Consider the following 24,494-nt stretch of genomic DNA (forward strand, 5'->3'; position numbering starts at 1 on the left):
TTTATTTGACACAGAGAGAGAGAGAGCACAAGCAAAGGGAGCAGGAGTGGGATAGGGAGAAGCAGACTCCCCGCTAAGCAGAGAGCCTGTGGGGCTCAATCCCAGGATCACTCCCCTGGGATCACGACCCGAACTGAAGGCAGGCGCTTAACCAACTGAGCTACCCAGGAGCCCCATGTGTTTCTTTTCTTTTCTTTTCTTTTTTTTTTAAAGATTTATTTATTTGACAGAGAGAGACAAAACGAGAGAGGGAACACAAGTAGGGGGAGTGGGAGAGGGAGAAGCAGGCTTCCCACAGAGCAGGGAGCCCGATAGGGGGCTTGATCCCAGGACCCTGGGATCATGACAGGAGCCTAAGGCAGACGGTTAATGACTAAGCCACCCAGGTGCCCCACCCATGTGTTTCTTTTTATGACTTTTTGTTGAATATGGATGGTGCCCACTAGATTGCAAGTTCCTTGATAGCTAAGACCAGGTCTGTTTTGTTTTTGCTGTATTCCCAGAACCTAGCACAGTCCTAGCACAGTTAACAAATCTTTGTGAGCACCTACTTTGTGTCAAGCTCTGTGCTTGGTCCTGGAGTACAAAGGTAAATAAGACAGACCCTGCTCTCAAGGGGTTCAGCTTTTTTGGCATTTAGTTTCTGATGGTAAGATATCTAAAAGGCAAAACAGATTAATAAACATAGTAGAAAGGGTGTTAGAATGCTGGCATTCCTACAAACAATGCTTTCTTTAGTTTAAGACCCTAACAGGAGGAGGGATTTCCTTGTTTCCTCTTAATATGAATGGAAATACCACCATAGTGGTATTGTTGAATGACTGAGTAAATTTCCCACTGATATAGGGAAGGATTTAAGCAAATGGTAGTTGCCTTTTATTTTTTAATGTTATTTCTGTCTCATCATAGGTCTTAGGTTCTGAATCTAATGAGCCATCGAGCCCAGTCTTCCACTTAATACTAGAATATTCATAGCATCCCTGGCAGGTTTAGGCTTTGAACACTTCCAATGCGGGAGAAGTAACTATTATACATAACAGCCTATTCCATTTTGGAACAATTTGAATTGTTAGAAATGGTTTTGTTAATTTGGGTTATTTTTCTGCCCGTTTGTCTGCCCTTTGGAGATATGGAGTTAAGTTTGCTCTGTCTCCCACACAATGACTCCTCAGCTATTTTCAGATAGTTAACCCACCCAAGAAGTTCTTTTTTCACAGTTGAAGCAATCCTGGTTTCTCCAGTTATTCCTCATGTGACATGATTTCCACCCCCTTTTTCTTTCTGTGACACTCTTGACATGCTCCAGTTTTTCTCTGTATTCTTTAAAACTTGGCACCCAGAATGGAGGCAGCACTCCAGCTGTGTCTGGACCAGCGTGGAGCATAGAGGGGCCATTTTTCCCCTTATTCTGAACACCATATTTCTGCTAATCTGGCCTTAAATTAATTGCATTGGATTTTTTAGCAGCCAAGTCACACTGTTGGCTCATACACTGTTCACAGTCAACTAAAACCCAAGATCTTTTTCACATGAACTCTTGTTCAGCCTGGTCACCCTCCTATCCTGAACTTTCTTATAGCCATGTAATAGGTTTTTACATTTATTCCCATTCCGTCTCCTCTTGTTAACTTCAGACTGACATTGGTGGAGCCTACAGGCTTGGCAAAAGAAAAAAAACTCAAACTCCAGTGAACACCACAAACAGTTATTTGCTTTAAGTTCAGGAAATGAAAAGTTATGCTGGTTTTAAGTTTCTTAAGTTGCCTCCCACCTCCCTCCTCCACTTCATCCTCCAGCTCCCTTCAGTGTTTTGGTCTGAGGCCCAGTGGAGGGTGTCTGCAGCTAGACCATCTTTAGGGAGAGCTCAGCTCTCATCCTCCACATGCCACCATTCAATAATAGCTGGGGTCTGTCTGGCTAAGCCAAGGGAACATCTAGCTTCACTGAGAAAACCTTTGCTGCCTGGTGATACGGAACATGCCACTCTTGTGCTGCGGCATTGTGGGGCCGATTTTCCCAGTGTCTCCCAGAGGAAACAGAAATCAAGCCTCTCCCTCCACCCCCCCTCCAATCCCTATTCTCTTTTGTCCCCACAATCCAGCTCTGGAAAATATCTGAAGGCCACAGAAGTGGGAGTACCCTTTGATGTTTATATTGGCTGGCTCCTTTTCCTTTTTACTTCTTTTTTTAATAATCAGAGTAGTAGAAAATGTGGAGAATTAACCGCATGACAGCAGCAGAGGAATTCATTAGAGAAACTGAGATGAATTCTCAGATTTCAGGCTCTCAAGCAGGAGTCACAAAGGAGTAATCGTCCTCTAGTTGTTTTTAATCATTTCTTTTGTGGCACCTTCCTTGTCCCTGAAACCAATCTCAGTGTCCGGCATGAGGGAGCCTGAGAACATAGGCCATCCACATGGAGGCTTTGATTTGGGGATTACTATAGCAGTATTAGCTGCCCCTTCCAAACTCCCTTTGACAAGATAGAACTTGTCCATCTTGGAGAGGGCAATGCACAGTGCTGTGTCATGGCTTTTTAAAAAAAGTGTTTCCCATTAAAATTGTAAAAAAAAAAAAATGTGCATAAAACTCTACTACAGAAAATTCCCAAATAGACCAAAAAATGCTGAGGAACAAAATTTTGCAAATGTGTTTTCTACCTTAATCCTCAGAGACCCTTCCTTACATGAACCTCAAAGGTAGCTTCAGTGATGGCTTTGCCCATGACTTAGTTAATTCATGCTTAAAATTTTACTTAAAGGAACTCAGTAAAATAAAACAGTGATTTTTCTCTATAAATGTATGAAGGCAGCAGCTGGATGCCCCAGAGGCTATGGTAGTATTAAGATTTCACTCCCAGAGTCCAAAGTAGTGCTGACTGCTTTGCTGAAATATTGGAGCCCCATTGCTATTCTGATTCCTCAGGAATCTGTTTTTAAAATGCAATCATATTAGGAGGTTTGTTTTTTTTTTAAGATTTTATTTATTTATTTGACAGAGAGAGACACAGTGAGAGAGGGAACACAAGCAGGGGGAGTGGGAGAGGGAGAAGCAGGCTACCCGCCGAGCAGGGAGCCCGATGAGGGGCTCGATCCCAGGACTCCGGGATCACGACCTGAGCCGAAGGCAGATGCCCAACGACTGAGCCACCCAGGCGCCCCTATTAGGAGGTTTTGTATTAAAAAATCTTCTCCAGTACTTTCATATGCTTTAGAAGTTTCTGTTCAGATATCATTTATTGAGCTTATAAGTATAAATCATTTGTATCTATTTATTCAAGCAGTTCTGTGAAACCCCTTCTCGGTTAGATGTTTCAGCATTGCTCTAGGAAACATATCTACCTGAAAATAATGAAAAGGTCACTTCTTGAATCTTAGTGATATTTTTGGAAAGAGAATTCATTGACCTGAAGTATTCGTGCATATAATTAATTTTAAAACCATCTGGTTTTAACATTAAGCTAACCCAGTCAAAATGTGCTTTCATCAGACATGTAGGGCCTAACAGAGGCAAGTCGAGTATCACAAAATTTTCCCAGGGAATACGCTTCTTGTGGCTTCTCTTAGGCATAGGCTCTAAAACCCACTCCGAGACTCAGAACCAGACCGTTAGTGAGTAAGTCACCTTTCCATGTCATGTTACTCCTACCTGCCAAATGGAAGAGACATAGGTACTTGTCACCTGCTTGTCAATGCGAGAAAATATTTCAATCTCTTGTTCAGTAGTAAACATGAAGGAGGGATAACTGTGGCCTGTAGATGTAATGAGGAAAGCTCTATGGAAGAAGGGAGAGTTGCGTGAGGCCTGGAAGAATACAGAGGATGTTAATCATTCAAAGACCATTTTTTGAGGACTTGTGATACAAAGACATTTAAGATATGTTGCCTGATTCTGATTTGGATTGACATAGAGGGGACATAAAGGCAACATGAGAAAGGGAATAAAAGCATAGGAGTGAAAAAGTCATAGTATATTTTGTATACAGTAAATAGTAGAAGATTAATTCATAGATGTGATTCAGTTTAAGTTTTCTAAAAACAGATTTCCTAAGGAAATCATTAAGAGATGAGTAAAAATATGAATGTACAGATATTTTTGAATGAAAACTTGGGAAAATAACCCAAACTCAGGGAACTGATTAAGTTAGATTACATGTATACAATGGAATGCTCTATAGCTATTAAAAATCATGTTGTATAGAACTTTTTATTCAAATGGGGAAATACTCATGGTATGGGGAGGAGTGCAAAATGTAGTTCATAAAATAGAATATATAGTATGATCCCAATTTTGTAAAATATATGTATTATGAGGAAAAAAATCAGGACAAACGACAGGCTGTTGGCAGTGGTTATGTATATGTTTCAAGACTATGAGTTATTTCAGTTTTCTTCTTTGATCTTTTTGGTATTTTTTATCTTCTTTGATATTTTCAACTTTCTTATTTTGATCTTCTTTGATATTTTCAACTTTCTTCTGCCATATAAATGTGCTATTTTGCAATTAAGTTTTTTTTTACATGAGGATAAGAAGTTAGGCACTTATTTGTTGATCGAGCTATTCATTTATTTTAGGCAATACAGAGTCCAATGTGAAAATCTGAGTAAATAAGTGACAGAATGAAAATAATACTGTTGCGTGATAAATGTGTAGAGCAGTGTAAGATGTTTTAGAGTAGAGAGAGCCTCGTGTTGGAGTGATGAATCTGCAGATTGTAGCAGTACTTTATTGTAAAATGATGGACATTTGACCGACCTAAAAATTTTTTTAAAAAATTTATTTAAATTAAATTAATTAACATATAGTGTATTATTAGTTTCAGAGGTAGAGTTCAGTGATTCTACAGTCTTATCTAACACCCAGTGCTCGTGACATCACATACCCTCCTTAATGTCCATCACCCAGTTACCCCATCCCCCCACCCCCTGCCCTCCAGCAAACCTCAGTTTGTTTCCTATGATTAAGATTCTCTTATGGTTTGTCTCCCTCTCTGATTTCATCTTGTTCTATTTTTTTCCTCTTTTCCCCTATGATCCTCTGTTTTGTTTCTTAAATTCCACATATGAGTGAGGTCATATGATAATTGTCTTTCTCTGACTGACTTATTTTGCTTAGCATAATACCCTCTAGTTCCATCCATGTCGTTGCAAATGGCAAGATTTCATTTTTTTTTATTTATTTTTTATTTTATTTTTTATTTTTTTTTTAAAGATTTTATTTATTTATTTGACAGAGAGAGACACAGCGAGAGAGGGAACACAAGCAGGGGGAGTGGGAGAGGGAGAAGCAGGCTCCCCGCTGAGCTGGGAGCCCGATGCGGGGCTCGATCCCAGGAACCTGGGATCATGACCTGAGCCGAAGGCAGACGCTTAACGACTGAACCACCCAGGCGCCCCAAGATTTCATTTTTTTGATGGCTGAGTAATATTCCATTGTATATATATGTACTGCATCTTCTTTATCCATTCATCTATCAATGGACATCTGGGCTCTTTCCATAGTTTGACTATTGTGGACATTGCTGCTGTAAACATTGGAGTGCAGGTGTCCCTTTGGATCACTACATTTGTTTTTTGGGGGTAATACCTAGTAGTGCAATTGTCGGGTCAGAGGGTAACTCTATTTCAACTTTTTGAGGAACCTCTGTACTATTTTCCAGAGTGGCTGCACCAGCTTGCATTCTCACAAACAGTGTGAGAGGGTTCCCCTTTCTCTGCAACCTTGCCAACATCTGTGGTTTCCTGATCTGTTAATTTTAGCTGTTCTGACTGTTGACTGACTCTTAATATGGGCTCAGGTCATGATCTCAGGGTTATGAGATCAGGCTCCATGCTGGGTGTGGAGCCTGCTTAAGATTCTCTCTCTCCCTCTCCCTCTACCCCCCCCCCATGCGCGCGCTCTCTCAAAATAAATAAATAAATAGACAAACAAACAAAATAAAATGATAGACGTTTCAAATAGTGTGGTGGTTGTAGGAATTCAAAAGAAAGGCTACATGTAAAACATTACAAAGGGTGAATAAGCAATATTTGGTGGAATGTCTCTGAGAGGGGTGAGAGAAGGAAGAGTCCCAAGGACAGTTACAATATTTCAAACTTTCCTGGGAGAATAAAGTTAATGGAGGTAGAGATAGCTTGCTTGGAAGCCAAGATAAATCATTTCAATCCAGGTTTGTTGTTTACTGGGTTTTTTTTTTTTTAACTTTTTTATTTGGAAGTATAGAAAAGTTGTAAGAATAAAAATAGCACACTCAAAAGGTACAGCCTAAGGAATACGGTCAGTGATAGTGCAACAATGATATCACAGGACAGATGGTAGCTACCCTTGGCAGTGAACATAGTGTAAGGTATAAACCTGCCAAGTCACTAAGCTGTACACCTGAAACTAATGTAACATTGTGTGTCAACTATACCCAAATAAAAAAAAAAGTGAGAGCAGGGGTGCCTGGGTGGCTCAGTCGTTAAGCGTCTGCCTTCGGCTCAGGTCATGATCCCAGGGTCCTGGGATTGAGCCCCACATCAGGCTTCCTGCTCAGTGGGAAGCCTGCTTCTCCCTCTCCCACTCCCCCTGCTTGTGTTCCCTCTCTCGCTGTGTCTCCCTCTGTCAAATAAATAAATAAAATCTTTAAAAAAAAAAAGTGAGAGCAAACAAAAAAATGAAGAAAAAGTACGCTAAAATATCTTTACCAAGAGTCATCTCTTGCTAATATTTTACTTTTTCTTTTTCTTTCTTTTCTTTCTTTCTTTCTTTCTTTCTTTCTTTCTTTCTTTCTTTCTTTCTTTCTTTCTTTCTTTCTTTCTTTCTTTCTTTCTTTCTTTCTTTCCTCCCTCCCTCCCTCCCTCCTTTCCTTCCTTCCTTCCTTCCTTCCTTCCTTCCTTCCTTCCTTCCTTCCTTCCTTCCTTCTTTTATTATTATTATTTTTTTATTTTTTAGAGCAAGAGAACATGCTCATGAACACGGGGAGAGGGGCAGAGGGTGAGGGGGGGAGAGAGAGAGAGAGAGAGAGACTTATTTATTTCTTTTTTTTTCGAGAGAGAGAGAGATAGAGAGAGAGTGAGCAGAGTGTGGGGAGGGGCAGAAGGGGAAGCAGACTTCCTGCTGAGCAGGGAGCCTGATGCGGGACTTGATCCCAGGACACTGAGACCATGACCTGAGCTGAAGGCAGTCACTTAACAGACTGAGCCACCCAGGCGCCGGAGAGAGAGACTCTTAAGCAGGCTTCACACCTAGCACAGAGCCTGATGTGGAGCTCTATCTCATGACCCTGAGGTCATGACCCACGCTGAAATCAAGAGTCGGAGGCTTTACTGACTGAGTCACCCAGGCACACCTTACATTTGCTTTATAATTTACTCTGTCTACCTACCTACCCACCACTATGTATGTATCATCTAAATAACTACATATGTATATACATATAAATAATATTTTTCTGATTTGGGGGGGATAAATTATATTCATCTTGATTCTTTACCCCCAGAATACTTAAGTGTGTATTTCTAAGAAACAGGATATTCTCTTATATAACCACTAGAGAATTATCAACTTCAATAAATTTGATTAAATACTTTCGCCTAATCTACGATTCATATTCCAGTTTTGTCAGTTGACCCAGTGATGCAAGAGTGTCCTTTATGGCATTTTTTCACCACCTCTAGCACAGGATCCAGCCTAGATTTAGGTATTGCAGTTAGTTGTTATGTCTCTTTAGTCTCTTTTAATCTGGAGCATATTCATAGCCTTTATTATTTATGACTTGGACATTTTTGAAGAATACAACTTCCTCCCTTATACGCTTTTTTAAAAAAATTTGTCTCCTGTTTCCTTATAATTAGATTCAGGTGATACCTTGCCAGCCACAAGATGTTTTGTCCTTCTCAGGTTATCATATCTGGAGGTATAATGTAATGTCCATCTGCCCCTCATTGTGATGTAAATTTCAATCACTAGGTCAAGGTATTATCTAATTTTTCCTCCATATAGTTACTGTTTTTCCCTTGCAGACACTCAGCAGTCAGTGAGAAGTGAATTTAAGGTTTTCATCATCCACTCACATTTAGTATTCATTGGTAGTTCTTGTATAGTCTAAGCTCTATAAGGTAGCTACAAAGTCATGATTTTCCAACTCTAACATTCCCTCCACATTTACCAGTCATCACTAGACATTTTCCTATAAGCAAGAGGGCTCTCTCTTTTTCTCATTCATCCATCCATCTATCCATCCATCGCTTACCAGTTTGAACTCATGAATTCCTCTTCTTTTTAGTACTGTACTGAATTATTTTGATGCTCCAGTTGTCCCAGATTTAGCCACTGTGTTCTTGTGTCATATCCCTACCATATTTTTCCTTTGTTTTTAAAGGAATTCCCAGGCTCATCTTGTACCTATCCTTCCCCAGCCCTTAAATCACCCATTTTCCCAAGAATCCTCAGTTCTTTTTCAGTGGAAATGGTAGTAGGGACCAGGTTCTGGGAGTAGGTGTGCTCTGTGTTTCTTGGCCCTTTCAGCTGACAGAGCTGGGAAATAAATAAATAAATAAATGTATATACATATATATGTGTGTGTGTATATATATGTTTATATATATATGTGAAATCAGAGTGATTTCACAATTTCTAAAATATGTGTGGGTATATCTTAGAAACTGTGAAATCACTCTGATACCTCCAGTTTCAGTCCATCCCCACAGGGTTCTTTCTTGCTCAACTCCGTTTTATATCGCTTCCAAGTCTGAAATAATGAGAAGGCGAAATGGTGAAGATGTCCAGCGTGCAGTAGGGGAGATAGAAAATTGAAACACACATAAGAAGGTTAGATTTAGTAATTAAGGTTAGGGTGTCATCTACCCAGGATCAGGGGTGAACACAATTAGAGTTTGCCAAATCCAAAGGCGAGATTGTATGCGGAACATGCTAAAAGAGAAAGGAGATAGGGTGGTCACTGAATTTTGAGATCCGTGAAGATGTTGTGGTAGGATGCAGAGGAAGACAAATAAGAATAGCCCAGAAAGGAGATGGGGATGAGAGCAAGTCCTGTGTAGTCATGAAGGTCAAGACTAGAAAGGTTTTCAGCAAATCTTGCTGGGTGGTCAGGGAAAACAAGACCAAGACTAGACCTTTGGATTTGACGTTTGGTTACCAAATATTTTTAAAAATGGATTTCGGGGCTCATTTGAGATTTTTCTGAGAGTACAACTTTAAATTAGCAACTCAGCTCACATTAATTAATATTTGACACTTACAGGGACACTTGGGTGGCTCAGTCGGTAAGCGTCTGCCTTTGGCTCAGGTCATGATTCCAGGGTCCTGGGATCGAGTCCCGCATCGGGCTCCCTGCTCGGCAGGGATCCTGCTTCTCCCTCTGCCTGCTGTTCCCCCTGCTTGTGCTCTCTCTCTCTGACAAATAAATAAATAAAATCTTAAAAAATATATATATGACACTTCTATTTAGTTTTTTTTAACCTTTTAGATACGTTCACCAAATATAATTTTATTTCTAATTACATGCTAAGCAAGTTATGCTTTGTGTATAAAGTGCCCAAATCTAAGAGGCATTGTAGACAGGCTATTTTTAGGGAACTCATGTTTTTCTTTAAAAGCTCAGTTAGCATTTGGAATTGATATACAGTATAATATTTAAAAGAAAAACAACATATTTCCTCATCCCCCAAGAGGTTTCTTAAAATAGCATGTAATCTTACCTACAGTGGGAAAAGTTTCAAATTTTATAAATTGGGTTGAATCTAACTCAGATTACCTGACCAGGAGAGCCCCCAAGAAAAACAAGGTGTGGTAAAGGTTATAGTAATGGTAATTAAGAAATTTGTGTTGTGCATGCTGGGCCTCCCTCACTAAAAGCAGTGACCCAGCCTGTGGCTACTGGCATCATTTCTAACTGCTGAGACATGCTGTCTTTTTAGAGAGAAGTCCAAACCAAATCTTTGCCCACTTTGAAAGCCAAAATATTCTTCCCATTCCTTTCAGCCACAGAAAGGGTTGAGCTTTTGCTAATAAGATCCATGTCTTTGTGACCTGTTGATGCATCAACCTGTTTCCTATGCAGCATGTAAGCAACAAGGGGTTGAAGTTTAGTTGCTTTTCTTCCCAGAGTCATGGAGTATTAGAAGTGCTAAAAGCTAGAAAGGATCTTTGAAATGAACCACTTTCAGCTTCTCACAATCCAGATGAAAACATCAAGACTCAGGTGAAATGATGTGTCCATGTCCCCACAGCTGGAAAATCGTAGAGCTTGAACTCAGGCCAGCCGACCCTGCACCTAGGTCTGCAGGTGTGTCATACACGATAGCATCTCTTTTCAGCAGCAAAACATCTTTGGGGCGATACATTACACTCTAGACGTTGTGTACCAAATCTGTGCCAACATAGAGTTGTACCGTGTTAAGAAGCAGTTGGGTCGCCAGCACCCGCAAGCGAACCTAGGGGGTAAGCTGAACGTAAAATATTTTCAGAGTTGAACGGGATCTGTGGAGATCTGTGATAGGCTCGTCCTGAGGTGAAGCTCTGTTGTGTTGAGGGGTTGAAGACATGCTATAGGTTGTAGACTTTAGGGAAGCGCTCTCCTTTTTCATGATAGGTGATCCAGTCTGGAGACTGATGGGATCAGGAGGATTTTCTCATCCTTCACATTGCAAGACTTCAAGACATTAGATTCAAAGTCGTATTTCTTCCTCTTTTCTGCCAACAGAGAAGTATGCTAGTGTCTACCACTTTGGGACGTATGGGAGGCTGTTTCCATTTCATCTGCTTTCAGTCAGCAAATAGTTACAGAACGCTGTGTGAGCCAGACACCATACTAGGAATAACAAGGGCGTTTGAGAACTGCCATCCTCCTTCCTAAGTTCGGGGCAGGAACAGTGTGCACGGCAACCCTTGCTGACCATCCCTGCTGCGGCCTTTGGTGGGTGACCTCTCTGGCTCTCAGAACTTGTGTTTTCTCAGCTTCACTGATTCTTCCCCCGGAGAAGTCATCTCTCCCACTAAGATTCCCTTCAGAAAGATGAGGCTTTCCAAAAGGATTTTAAAATTTTCTTTGTTGTCTTTTTTACTTCAGTTGTCTTCAACATTTGAAAGAGCTGAAGTGAGGACAAGGAGAAAGGACATTTAGGCCTGAAAAATGGAAAAGTCCCCTTTAAATCTACTTTTAAATCGGTGATTTTAAAATATTCTATACCCTCAGGGATCTACTGCCCTTTGGATACACATGCCTTAGCTACCATCATGTTAGAAGACGCTGTGTTTAGGCTTCAAAGAAAGGAATTACACTGAGAACTGTTAGTGATAATTCTTTTATTGTAACCTTGGATTTCTTCCTCTTGCTAATCTTTTTAAATGGGTCTTGCAGGAAGCTGCTTGCCAGGCTATAATATACCTCCAGGGAATGCAGCACATGATCTTTTTCCTTATTTGGCACTGAAATTTCATCAGGCTGTGTGAATCTGAGTGAAACACACTCTAGGAATATCTTTAGAATAGTTCTATAGTTGGAAAATTTGAGACCAGGTATCAGTGGAACCAGGTTTTATATGCCAGTGCCTGAAGCACGTAAAGGCAGGCAGTATTTCTGTTCCCATATTCAAATATAGCAGGGCTAAATATGTAGGACTACCTTAAAAATGCTCTTGTCCACGTGTGTTTTATTTTAAAGATGTTAGGGCTGATAAAGCTGCGTTGTGTATGTGCGCACAAATCCATGCAGAAACCGGGCCTGTTTGGACGACGAGCCTTCAGGTGAATTAAGGGTGGTAGAGTGATCACTGTGTGTTTGGGTCGCCTGCTGGGAAGTCTGCGTGGGCTGTAGTCACAGCCCCCACTGCTGTAGTATCATGGGAAAAAGTCCTTGAACTTAAAGCGGTTTCCTTACCTGTAACAAATGGACAAAAATGTCAGCCTCACAGAGTTTGTGTGAGGGTCAGATGAGAAACTATTTGGGAAAGTGCTTCGTAGTCTCTGTAGCACTCTGGGAGAGTGGGGCACACATGCTTGTGATCATTATCATGATGACGCGCCGTTGAGTTATTCCCCAGATATTCAGGATAAGGTCGTCAGAAAAGAGTCGGTAGGCCACTTTACCAAACAGAATTCTGTATGTACTGCAGAAACTCCCTGTCTGAGTCACGGAGTAAAGTGAGGGGTCATGAGAAGTGTGCTCCATTTAAGATGTTCGGTTCATTTTCACATTCCATTCTTGACCAGCAACCCGGTTTCACTTCATTTCCTGTCACTTTCGCTTTCAAGTTCTCCAGCTTCGGTTCAGTGTCAGAGACATTCCCACACTTAAAACTTTGCATTGTCTTCCTTGATCTTTTCTCTGAGAAGTCTGTTTATCTGACTAATGCACTGTGGTCAGAATGTGAGCATCGCTCATGGTGCATTTCCTAGGTAGGAATGTTGAAAATCAACAAGTGGCCTAGCCCAGAACGCTCTCTAGGAATCTTCCCCCTGCCCTCCACAGCCATGGCCTACTGGCTCTGATTTGTTTGTGTATAGGGCTACTTCCACTTCTAGGTCAAGGGCCTGGCTGCCTATGCACAGGGTCCCCCCTTTCCATGTACTGTGGTTTGGTTCCCTTATTAGTGTCTGACTACATGCTTCCTTCTGTAAGTGAGACTTGTAACATGGCAGTGAACCCTTCCATAGCTGACTCTTAAGGAGCCAAGCTGTTCTGGCTTAGTCTCAGGAATCATAGTCTAGAAAAGATGCATAGCATATATTGTTCTGTCATCTTTCAGCATCCTTCTCATAAACCCTAGGAAATATTTAGCCCAGAAGAAAAGCCAAGCAAGTAGGGTTATGCTGCATTTACTATCTAAAGGCCTCTAAATGTCTAAGGGTGAGATATGTTCTTTGGGGCTCTGAGGGTTAGAACTGAGGCCATGGGTAAAAGCTGCGCAGAGACAAATTTTGACTTGGTGATACGAAGAGGATTCTAACAGAGCTGTTCAAAGGTAGAATGAACTGCCTCAAGAGTCTGAGTTTCCATTACTGGAGGTGTTTAAAAGTAAACTGGACAACCAGTGAAGGTGTATTGTAGAGAGGATTTATATTATTGGACTACATAGCTTTTATTTTATTTTTTTAAACTGTATTAGAATTTTTAACCATGAAAGCAACACATGCATTTTATAATAAAATAATACAGAACTGTTTATAAAGAGTTAAGTTAATCCTTTTTTTCCTTCTCTCTGATCATATTACCTACCCTCTAGTCCCTTTCCCCCATTGAAACCAGTGTTTGGAGAAGAGAGAAGAATGTTCACAGAAACATACCTAATCCTATTTTTGTACTACGTTCACCAAATTGAATATGGTAGATATGTTTTTAAGAGGTAAAAAAGAAAAATAGAAAAGATAGTAGGAGAACTCCTAGTTGTCTTGAGTGAGTCAAAGGCCTTAGGCCAGAGCTAATTATAGTACAGAGCATAGACTAAGATATGGGGTTACTCAAGACTTGGTTGGGAAATAAATTAATATATATATAGCCACCAGATAATGAATCAGAGCAGAGTTGTGGACAGTCACCTAAAGAGAGTGATTGTGTCTAAGCCAAAAACTGGCGTAAATGTAAGTGAAACACAGATGTGTCAGAATGGGAGCTGGTCAACATCACAAGTACCCAAAAGTACACACTATTTGTGCCTCATGCCCCCAGTACCTGTCCTTAGAAATGGGATTGTCAGCGGCCTTCAAAGTTTCGCTTCTACTTGCAAGTCCTCCTTTGTGGGCAATTCAATTTAACATTTCAGTCCTACAGCAAACTTCTTATTCTGATACCTTGTGATTAGAATTTGCCTCTGTAGGTAGAACTGTCTAAAGGGGAAAATGCTCTGGTCAGACGATTATGACTGTTATGGTCTATGTGATAGATACATTATTATTCTAAATCAATAAATTGGCATTCTGGGTTGCTGCACTGATTTATCATGAATTTTGTTAGGGTGAGGCACCGTGACTAATTCTAGTCAACTCAGGGATACTGACAGAGTCAAGGTTTTGGGTCTGTGAGGCTGGAACTGGAACCCAGCTGCATAGTTCGTATAGGCATTAGGTGGCATTTAGTACAAAAGGGAGGTAAGATAGCACTTAGATAGAAATTTGGGTTCCAGAAATTAATTGACGTGGGTTTGAATGCTAGGTCTGTCATTTACAAACTGTATGACCTAAGCCTATTTCTTTCTTTGCAAAAAGGGGAGAAGATGATCATAACACCAATCTAAACGGGTTGTTTTGAGGATTAAATTAGATAATCCATGTAAAGTGCTTGACTCAGAGCCTTACACATAGCTGCTGTCATCATCACCACCACCACAAGGCAAATGACACCTTGTGATGATTATTAAGAGCCCATATAAGCTCACAAAAAGCAAAACATTCTTATTTCTAACATCCTTTTATTCTTCCACCTAATCTGATTATAGGAATGTCGTAGAGTGGATTTTTCTTTCTGGGAGGAATTTGGCAGTGATTTTTATTATATTCTTGTTGTCTAGCAGGGATTAATTAAGTAGATTCATAGCTGGTTCAACAAATGTAACCAAGTAGTTTTGAGCTGATTGATGGATTGATGTCCATGTGGAAGGACTCAGAAATCTGTTTGCTGATGCTGTTCTGTCAAATTTACTCATTTAAAAATTTTGATGAAAGCGTAAAAGATGTGGTTGTGTAACGTATGGTTCACTCAAAGTTGGAAAAGATAGCTAACATATCCAATAAGAGAGACAAGATTTTAAAAAGATCTGTGTAGGTTGATGGGATGGGTTTGCTAATAACAATCACACATAGGGGCGCCTGGGTGGCTCAGTCATTAAGCGTCTGCCTTTGGCTCAGGTCATGGTCCCAGGGTCCTGGGATCGAGCCCCGCGTCGGGCTCCCTGCTCAGCGGGAAGCCTGCTTCTCCCTCTCCCACTCCCCCTGCTTGTGTAACCTCTTCTGCTGTGTCTCTCTCTATCAAATAAAAAAAATAAAAAACAATCACACATAATTCTTACTGAGGACTTACTGTGTGCCAGGTAGAATACCAGATGTGTTACATATATTCCCTTGCATATCCTCACATGACCCTCTGAGGTCTATACTATTAATATTCTATTTGATAGTAGATATATAGAGGCATAGAGATGTGAAGTTATTTACTCAAGTCCCGCAGCAATAAGAAGCACAGCTGGAACAGAAACCAGTTGTTTAACATCAAAATTCATGTTCTTAACCACTATACTATGCTACCAGAGTCAGTGAGTCAAAATTTTACAGAGGTCAATGTGGAGTCCTACACTTAGGTTAACAAAATATTACATTAAGTCCAAAAAAAGGAGGGTGGGAGTTTGGTTTGATAACAAGTAATGTGGAAAAGTTTTGGGGTTGTTTGTTGATGGGAAATTACAATGAGTCAATATTGTCATGTACTTGCTTGAAGAAAAAAACAATGACTTCTGTACTCTGAGTGAGAGAGAAGGAGCTTAGTTCATGTCTGCACAGAAGTTCTTCCCAGAATCCTTGGAGAGGGCTGCAAAAGAGATCAGAATGTTCTGTAGCAGAAGGCCCCTCATGGAAGCCGTAGGGCAGGGGAATTGTGTTAGCCCTGGTACTTGTCAACTGTTAACTCCAGTGGGGGCCACCAAGCCAGTGGGGCACTCTTGTCTCTGAAATGTCCTGCCTCTGTAGGGAATTGTGTGAAAAAGACACTCCTAGCATTGAAGGCTCGGTGGGGGGCGGGGTCCAGATGACTTATACGGGCCACCCCCTCCCTAAGATTCTCTGAGATCAATGAAGATTTGCATTGGTGAACAACAACAACTCTTGAGTTAAGCAAGGCAATGACTTAGGGGATGAGTTTGAGCAATGAGAGAGGGTCAGTGTTCTGAGAGTTATGGCTGGTCATGTTCTGGAGGTGGCTTTGCTCCAACTGTTTGTTCACCAGTGTTTTGAGTTAAAGGGAATGACAGTCTACAAATTTACGCACATGGCACTTCACAGAATAGAAGAAGCCAACTTCTGGCCTCTGATATCCACATGCAACAAATATAGCTTGTGTCCTTCCCCCAGGACTCAATTTGTAAGCCTCTTTATTGCATTGTGCTGTAGTAAACAATTTCCCAGTTTTGTGGGCAATCTGTGAAACCATCTTTCCCTTTATTTCAACTTTGTTGTTGTTGTTTTACGTTTATATTGTGAATTAAATGGACCCTTAGGGGTTCCAATTATATTATGGAAAAAAGAACTTGGAGTTCTGAGAGCCTGAAGAACATTTTGTTTTCCTCAGCTGGATATTTAGGACCTTTAGGACTTGGTTATCATTTTCCCAAAATTTCAAGAGTAATCATTCCTGTCACTTGGCAGCAATAGTGTATTCAATTCTGTCCTGACTTACCATCACAATAACTCTTTATTCCTAAACAGTCTTTTATATTTTACAAAATGCTGTTTTACACAAGATGGTCATCTCAAATAATCCTGTTTGGAAGGTAGAACAGAGGAGACGAGACAGGTATTATTGTCCCATTTCAGAGACAGAGAATGTGAAAGTCAGAGAGTGGTGGTGGTAACAATATAACATGTTTTTTGAACACCAACTCTGTGCCAACTCTCTGCAGTAGTTTATTTAATCCTTGTAATAATAGTTCTCTGAGTTAGGTATTAATTTCTCCATTTGGGGATGGGGAAGCTGTGGCTCAAGAGCCTATCTTGTCCAAGGTCACACATTAGTAAGTAGAAGAACCGGAATCAAACTCAGAGCTTTTGGATTTTGAAACCCCTGTTCTCAATCAATAGATTATTACTACCAGAGAGGTTATGAACCTGCCAGGGCCATCTGGGTGCCCAGTGGCCTAGGCAGGGTCAGAATCTATGTCTTTAGACTGTGTAGCACATTTTCTACTCTACACTACAGCTGCTTCACTGGTTTTCATTAACAATTGGTTCTGAATACATAAAGAGGAAACAAATGAAAACTGAGCCAAACTGTACCCTTATAACATAGAGGAACTCACTCAGAATCATAAGGAATCTCAGGCTATTATGAGAGTTTTAAGTGCCTAATGTTCTCGTCATATTCTGTTTCTTCTTCACCACCACTACCATCAGTGAATACAGGTGGTTTTTGTCTGAGAGTGATTCTCATGTGGGCCTGTGCCAGGCACACCTGTTTTACTATGTTTGGCATTTGTAGAAGCAGTATGTTTCTTCGTCAGTTTGGGGGAAATAAGTTCTGATATTAACTGTAGTAGAAAAGCAAACAGGAGAGGCAACGAGGTTCAGCAGAAAGAGCTCAGACCAGCCTTGGGCATCAGTCCAAGCAGAGTCAAAAATCCCAGCTCAGACTCTTACTAAAGGAGGCACCTTAAATATGTTACTGACTCTCACTGAAAGTCTATTTCTGCATTTTAAAATGGAGATAACATTTGACTCATGGGTTTGTTATATGAAAAAGGGTAATTTAATGTTTATTGGTTTTTTAGCCATTCTAACGGGTGTGTAAGATACCTCATTGTGGTTTTGATTGCATTTCCCTGATGCTTAGTGATATTGAGCGTCTTTTCATATGTCTGTGGGCCATCTGTATATCTTCTTTGGAAAAATGTCTATTCAGGTCCTCTGCCTATTTTTTAATCAGATTGGTTTTTTTTTCGGTATTGGGTTGTATACATTCTTTATATATTTTGGATCTTAATCCCTTATTGGATATATCATTTGCAAATATCTTCTCCCATTCAACAGGTTGTCTTTTTGTTTTGTTGTTGGTTTCCTTTGCTGTGCAAAAGCATTTTATTTTGATGTAATCCCAATAGTTTATGTTTGCTTTTGTTTCCCTTACCTTAGGAGACATGTCTAGAAAAATGTTGCTATGGCTAATGTCAGAGAAATTACTGCCTGTGCTCTTTTCTAGGATTTCTATGGTTTCAGGTCTCACATTTAGGTCTTTAATCCCTTTTGAGTTTATTTTTGTGTATGGTATTAACAGGTAGTCTGGTTTCATTCTTTTACATATAGCTACTCAGTTTTTCCAGCACTGTTTATTGAAGAGACGGTCTTCCCCATTGTATAATTTTGCCTCCTTTGCCATAGACTAATTGGCTGTATAATCATGGGTTTATTTCAGGGCTCTCTATCCTGTTCTGTTGATCTATGTGTCTATTTCTGTGCCAGTGCCATACTGTTTTGATTACTACAGTTTTGTAGTATATCTTGAAATCTGGAACTGTGATGCCTCCAGCTTTGTTCTTTCTAAAGATTGCTTTGGCTATTCAGGGTCTTTTGTGGTTCCATACAAATTTTAGTATTATTTGTTCTAGTTTTTATGAAAAATGCTGTTGGTATTTTGATAGGGATTGCGTTCAATCTGTTGATTGCTTTGGGTACACCTGAAACTAATGTAACATTGCATGTCAACTATACTCAAATAAAAAAATACATTTATTGGGCCTATACTATATGCTGGGTGCTTTGCTTGCATATCCATGATTAATTACAGCATTAATCCTCATGAAAGCCTTAGGAGATAGGTATTATTAGGTATTATCCCACTTCTAGCCACTTGACAGATAAGGAAACTGAGTCTCAAGATTTTATAACTTACCCAATGTAAACTCCACTTTAGTATCTTGTAAATGTTTAAGAGGGCATCAAATCAAACATACCTATTTCAGTTTCCCAGAAGCCATGAAATATCCCTAACTTTCCCTAACAGTTTTCCCAGATAAGGCTGTCAAAGTCTTAAAGAGTCCCATCTAAGTTCCATTATTCCAGCTGTTCCTTCCCCTTTTTACTTGTCATAAAATTAAATCTAGAATTACATAGAAGTATTTTTAATGTATATGACATTCCTCTGTTGTGTGGATTTGTTTATTACCTCCTCTGTCATCAGGGATCAATAGAAGGATACGATCCCACTCCCCTGGGCTTCCTCCCTTCCATCAAGAGAGGTCAAAGGGAACCCGATGGTCATCCCTCTCTGACCTCACTCTCAGCCTCGTCCCCAATATCTGCCCCTGGTAATGCAACTCTGATCTCATTATGCTTGACCACTGTTTAGATGTCACCACAAGAAGCCCAACTTGTAGGAAACCCTTTACCTCCCAAACTCTTAATTTTTCTCTTCTACTCCTTTTCCACTCCTCCCCAAGTTCTGTGTCCCCTAGAATTCAGAATCCAGCATCAGCAAAATCTCCTATATTCCCAACCTCTTCTTGGAACATTCCTTTCACCTTCTAAACCGAACAGAAACATGTCTCTCTTCTGAGTGTGTTGTCCTCTTGGTGGTGGCCATTTTGTTTCCTACTGTCTCCTGCCACCAGGCCTGGATGCCGGGTGGGTATCATCCTTTTCCTCATTGTTGCTTTCAGATCATTCTTCATCCCTCCTTCCCAAACACCGCCCCCACCCCCAGCTTTGAATCTCATGTTATCAGTAATATAGAGATGTCAGAGAGCTTAATCCTGCACAATGTGAAGATGTGTCACTTGTGGTCGATTAATATGGAGGCTGTGGCTCTTTTACAAAGGAACCTTTGTAAAGATCCCTTGATCAAGAACATAACTGCTGTTTCAGTCAGTCAGTGTTCAATGAGGAGGATGTGCAGGACAGAGGAAGTAGGTTCTTCCATCAGGCTGACTGGCAGTTGGGACCTTAACCCCATCAGAGCGCAAGGGCTCTGTATTACTGGGTGGACAACCTGTATGAAGCATGCTCCTAGGATCTGTTCTGAACGTGGAAAATACACAATCCCTACCCTCGAGTGATAGTCACAAGATATTTTACTTAATGGGACTCTGTGGCTATGGGCCAAGCTAAATATGATATCAACCTCATTTTCCTTGTCTGTGGAGGAGTGGGACCTACGCAATGTGGTGCAGAGAGCTGGACACTCATGTGGAAGGATCTTTTTCTAAAACAGTGGAAGTCATGGAAGACTCCGGGTCTGGAGTAGGAAGTGTTTGTCTACTTGATTTTGAAAGGACAACTTTGTATACATTTGCAAGGCCTTCTTGTTTAAGGTTAGTCTCGAGCAAGTAGGAGGGGCTTGTTGGATTTCTCCATAATTCTCAGTAGTTCCCAGAGGTCAGAACTGTTCCTTATCTAGAAGTAGCAGGTCTTTAGGTTATAGACCTAATGGGGATATAACTTTAATGTTGTACAGTTAAACCAACTTCACACTATTTACAAGACATGTCATACAACACCGAAAACAAGAAATTAGAGTATGTGGAAACTATGCTACTAAAATTAAGCAGCATAAGGAAAATTAATATAAGCCTATAAGTCACAGCTTGACTTCTGTTTCAGGAGCTGACCTAGGGGCAGTGGAGCCAAAAACAATTTTAAGACCTGTTCTGTTCTGACTTGTAAAGGTTATTTGATGTTATTCCTCCACCCCCATCTCACTTCCAAGTTAGTACGAGGGGTTAGGAAAAACGTCGTAATTTTGCCGGATTCATTTCTGGTCTGACTTTGATTCTGGCTTCCGTAGGGTGAGATGTCTACTTTTTGTTAAGCATTATTGCAGCTGACAGTACACTTCATGGCCATTTCTATGGCTGCCGGGAATATCTGTGATACTCTGAGGATGGGCATGCTGCAAATACATGCTTACGAGAAAGCATGCCAATTTGTAAGTGATGACTGCCCTTTGCCATTCCAGGAATGTGGGTGCTGTGACACGGCACTGACATTGACTTACAGCTATTTAATCAAGAGATAGAAATTTCAAATGTATAATTATGACATCAGTATGTTGGTCTTTCCTTAGAGATGAAAAACACATAAGGACTGTGAAAAATTACCGCACTCAGATCGGAAAATTCATACTTCTCTATTGAAAAAGCAGGCAACTAACATAGATGACAGCATAATCTAAAAGTTCAAAGTCGTGGAATTCTCAGTAGGAAGATAACGGTGTGTTAGACAGTAGGGTGCATGGATATTATCCGTATTCCCACTTGGCACCGCTAGACATGGTGGATGACGCAGTCAAACTCGAGGTCGCTGGGAGCAGTCGCACTTCCATAAAGCACGACGTCTGGTGACAGGGTGAGGGGAACATTCCTGCCTTCTGACAGGCTGGGTAGGTGGATGCAAGGCTGACAGCAGAAATGCTTTCAGAATTAGAGAAAAATGACAAAATTCTTGAAACGTTGATAAGGAGAAAGGGAACTTCTGAGCAGCTAAAACACCTGGCATGGGAGTGTTGTTGTGACCGAGCACCTGAATCTTGTCTATCAAATCTTCTAAGTTCATTTGGAAACAGGAGACTTTGATAATTTTTTTTCTCCCATGGGGATGCTTTATGAAGGAAAACAACAGGAAATTGGAATTATTCTAAAGAAATTTACTCTAACATAACCCAGTTGGACTTCATCTAGTCCATAGGATATCTTTCCCTTTATCCCACTCAATTACCTTACCCTAGAAAGGGCGTCCCCCCTCTGGAGTTATGTGATGACACATTCACAAATGGGGCTTTGAAAACATTCTCGAGAGTCCTGATGCCTCTGCCCTTATTTTATAGATCTTCAGAGGTAGTGGAGAGCCCACAGACTCCTTTAGTAACCTTGCCCTTTGTTAAACTCTGACTATAAAGATGCACTTTTTTGTGTGTCTATCCTAAGTCCCTTGTATTTATCTTTTGAGCCTTCTTTCTGCTCTATCTTCACAGAAGATGGAAAGCAGCTGGTGACTATTCTTTGCTTAAGAATCCCTATATACTTGAAGAAGCTGATTAAATCAACCCCCCTCTTACTTTGGGTTTTTAGATAGAATCATTCCCATCTCTTTAGTATTCCATTTGTCTTATTTTCCAAGTCTAATCAGCTTTGACCCTCTCCTAGAAACCATCTGGATCCCAGAACTTGATGCTGTAGTCCATAGGGTCTAACCAATTACTTAATAAAAAGAAGATTGTTTTGTGATTCTTAAGGACTTGTTCTTAGTACTGAATCTCATAGTCTTGCTTGATTTTTTAACTTGTAATTTTTAATTAAGCTGTGAGTCACCTACCAATTTAAAGTGCGCAGTTTAGTGGTTTTTGAATATATTCACTAGGTATGTAACAATTCTACTATCTAATTCTAGAACAATTTCATTGTCCCAGAAAGGAAACCCAGTGCCTGTTAGCAGTCACTCTCCATTCCCCCCTCCCCCCAATTGCTGGCAACCACTAATCTATTTTCTGTGTCTATGGATTTGCAAATTCTGGACATGTCATATAAATGGAATCAGGCAGTATATGTTGCCTTTTATGTCTGGCTTCTTTCCTTTAAATGTTTTCAAGGCTCAAGGGGTGCCTGGGTGGCTCAGTCGTTAAGCATCTGTCTTCAGCTCAGGTCATGATCCCAGGGTCCTGGGATCCAGTCCCGCGTTGGGCTCTCTGCTCAGCGGGGTGTCTGCTTCTTCCTCTGACCTTCCCCCCTCTCATGCTGTCTCTCTCTCACTCTCTCTCTCTGAAATAAATAAATAAAATCTGAAAACTTCTCTTTAAAATAAATAATAAAAAAATAAATGTTTTCAAGTTTCATTCAGGTTGTAGCACAAGACTTCATTCCTTTTTATGGCTGAAAATATTCCATTGTATGGACACACTGTATTTTATTTATTCTTGCTTGCTTGTTAAACTCAGTATATTAAGGCCAAATAATCCACTCTGTTCTTCCTTCAGGGACATTCTGTCAAATTTATGTTTTTGAATCTCATTTAGCTTTTTGATTTTTTATTCTTTAATTTAATAAGGTCCCTTTGAGTCCCCAGTTTTACTGCCCAAGGCAGTATTAGTTACACATGGAAGAAAAGGTCCAAGGCCAACCTTGCAAACCTGCCTTGAACGTCACCTGTTCCATTTTTTAAATAGGTATGTTTCATTATGTAAGGAATATAACAACCCCCTTTCATTCATTAGGTTTTCATGCCTCCAAAGTTTGGACACTCGCTGAATAGTCTTAAAGAGGAGTACTTCTCAAAGCATGCTAATTGGTTTTCTAAAGTAGTCCCAAGAGTCGGTGGAGGTGGACAAGGGTGCTTGATGGCAGATCCTCAGTTACGGCAAAACCCCCCTCCTGTCACTGATGGTGATCTTTTGTTCCCTCTTCATGAGTAGACACACAGAGATGGCACATGGACATTTAAAAGAGCATGATTTGCTCCTGTGATCACGAGACATATTTGGGTCGGTGTCTCGGCTGTGCCTTTGCCAATCAGGTTGTACCCTGATTGTTTCATCTATGAAATGGAGGAGTAATCCCAGCCTTGTAGCGTTGTTGTGCCGTTTAAATGAAATAACTTCCGTAAAGCACTCACAAATAATGCCTGGTGTATGTTACATGCTCACTAAGTGGTAGTTCTTATTCTCTTTAGACTCTTGAGAATTAAAAAGAGAAATAAGTGTTACAGTGGCCCCTGACCTCAAGGAGCTTAGTATTCTAACGGCAGAGACAAAACAATTGATAATCCTAAATTTAAGAACAAAATAAAAAACGTAGGACAATGTACTGAGAAGGCATAGAAAGTATAAAATAATATTTTCTATGTCATTTTAGTAAATTTGGGGCATAAGTTTAGGGGAAGTACCAGTGATATCAGGAAAGAAATGTTTGTTCTACTCCAATACCCATAAGGAGTAGTCATTTCTGTGAGGGCTGGAACTCCATTCTTCGCACCTCTCTATGCCTAGAAGTACCTCATAAAATGACTACACAGAGTGGTTTCCCAAGAGGTGTTTGCTGAATTGCTGCCCATTATAGCATTCTGGATACCTTGGTTCTCTTCTCACTGTCCATCCTCTCTGGGTGGTCTCTTATTTATGTCTGTGGAATCCACCCTCACTCTGACCAGCCTCACGTCTCTGCCTCAGGCCCAGACTTCTCTCCTAAGCTCCAGGCCTATGTGTCCAAGTGTTCGCCGCAAGTGTCCTCCTAACTAACACTGCAGCGCTGGTGTTCAAGTCTGAACTGTTCGTCTTTCTTTCCAAAATGATTCTCTCTCACATTTTTCCTGTCTTGGTTAGTGGGAAAAACCATTATCTACAGAGTTGCCTACATCACAATTTGGGGCCAGAGGAATTCCCCCTTTCCCTTCCTACCCATACCAGATCAAAGATGTTTACATTCCTTTTTCTCCTTCTGGTCCTGGATCACCTCCAAGACAGGGTTCCTTGCTCATTACTTATTATCCCTGCCCAGCCCAAGGCCTGATCCGAGATACTCATGCTCATGTTTTCAATAAATGTCTAGTGAATAGGTATTTTTTTTCTATAGCATTTCACTTTTTATTGAAAGGACACATACTCATGAATGTGTGTGTGTCTATAAGCACATACATATAGTGTTCACACAAGTCCTCCAGGTTCACCAACTCTTTCCCAGTCCTTTAACTCCCTCCGTGGACTGGTGAGTCTTACGTTGTATGGGCCTACGGTCATGTGTCATTGTTACGGGGATGTGGGCTGAGAATTCTGCCATGATACCTCAAAATACCTTCTGGCCAGTTGAGCCACA

At 40.6% G+C, this 24,494-nt stretch overlaps 1 protein-coding gene across 8 annotated transcripts in view; it reads left to right on the forward strand.

Annotated features, from left to right (window-relative positions):
- RAD51B (RAD51 paralog B) overlaps positions 1–24,494 on the forward strand; it is a 562,202-nt gene that overhangs the window by 317,558 nt on the left and 220,150 nt on the right. The window lies entirely within an intron of this gene.

This window comes from Mirounga angustirostris, unplaced genomic scaffold, assembly GCF_029215605.1.
Source record: "Mirounga angustirostris isolate CCGP_5_RB_7025 unplaced genomic scaffold, mMirAng1.0.hap1 SCAF_9, whole genome shotgun sequence".
Lineage (NCBI taxonomy): Eukaryota > Metazoa > Chordata > Mammalia > Carnivora > Phocidae > Mirounga > Mirounga angustirostris.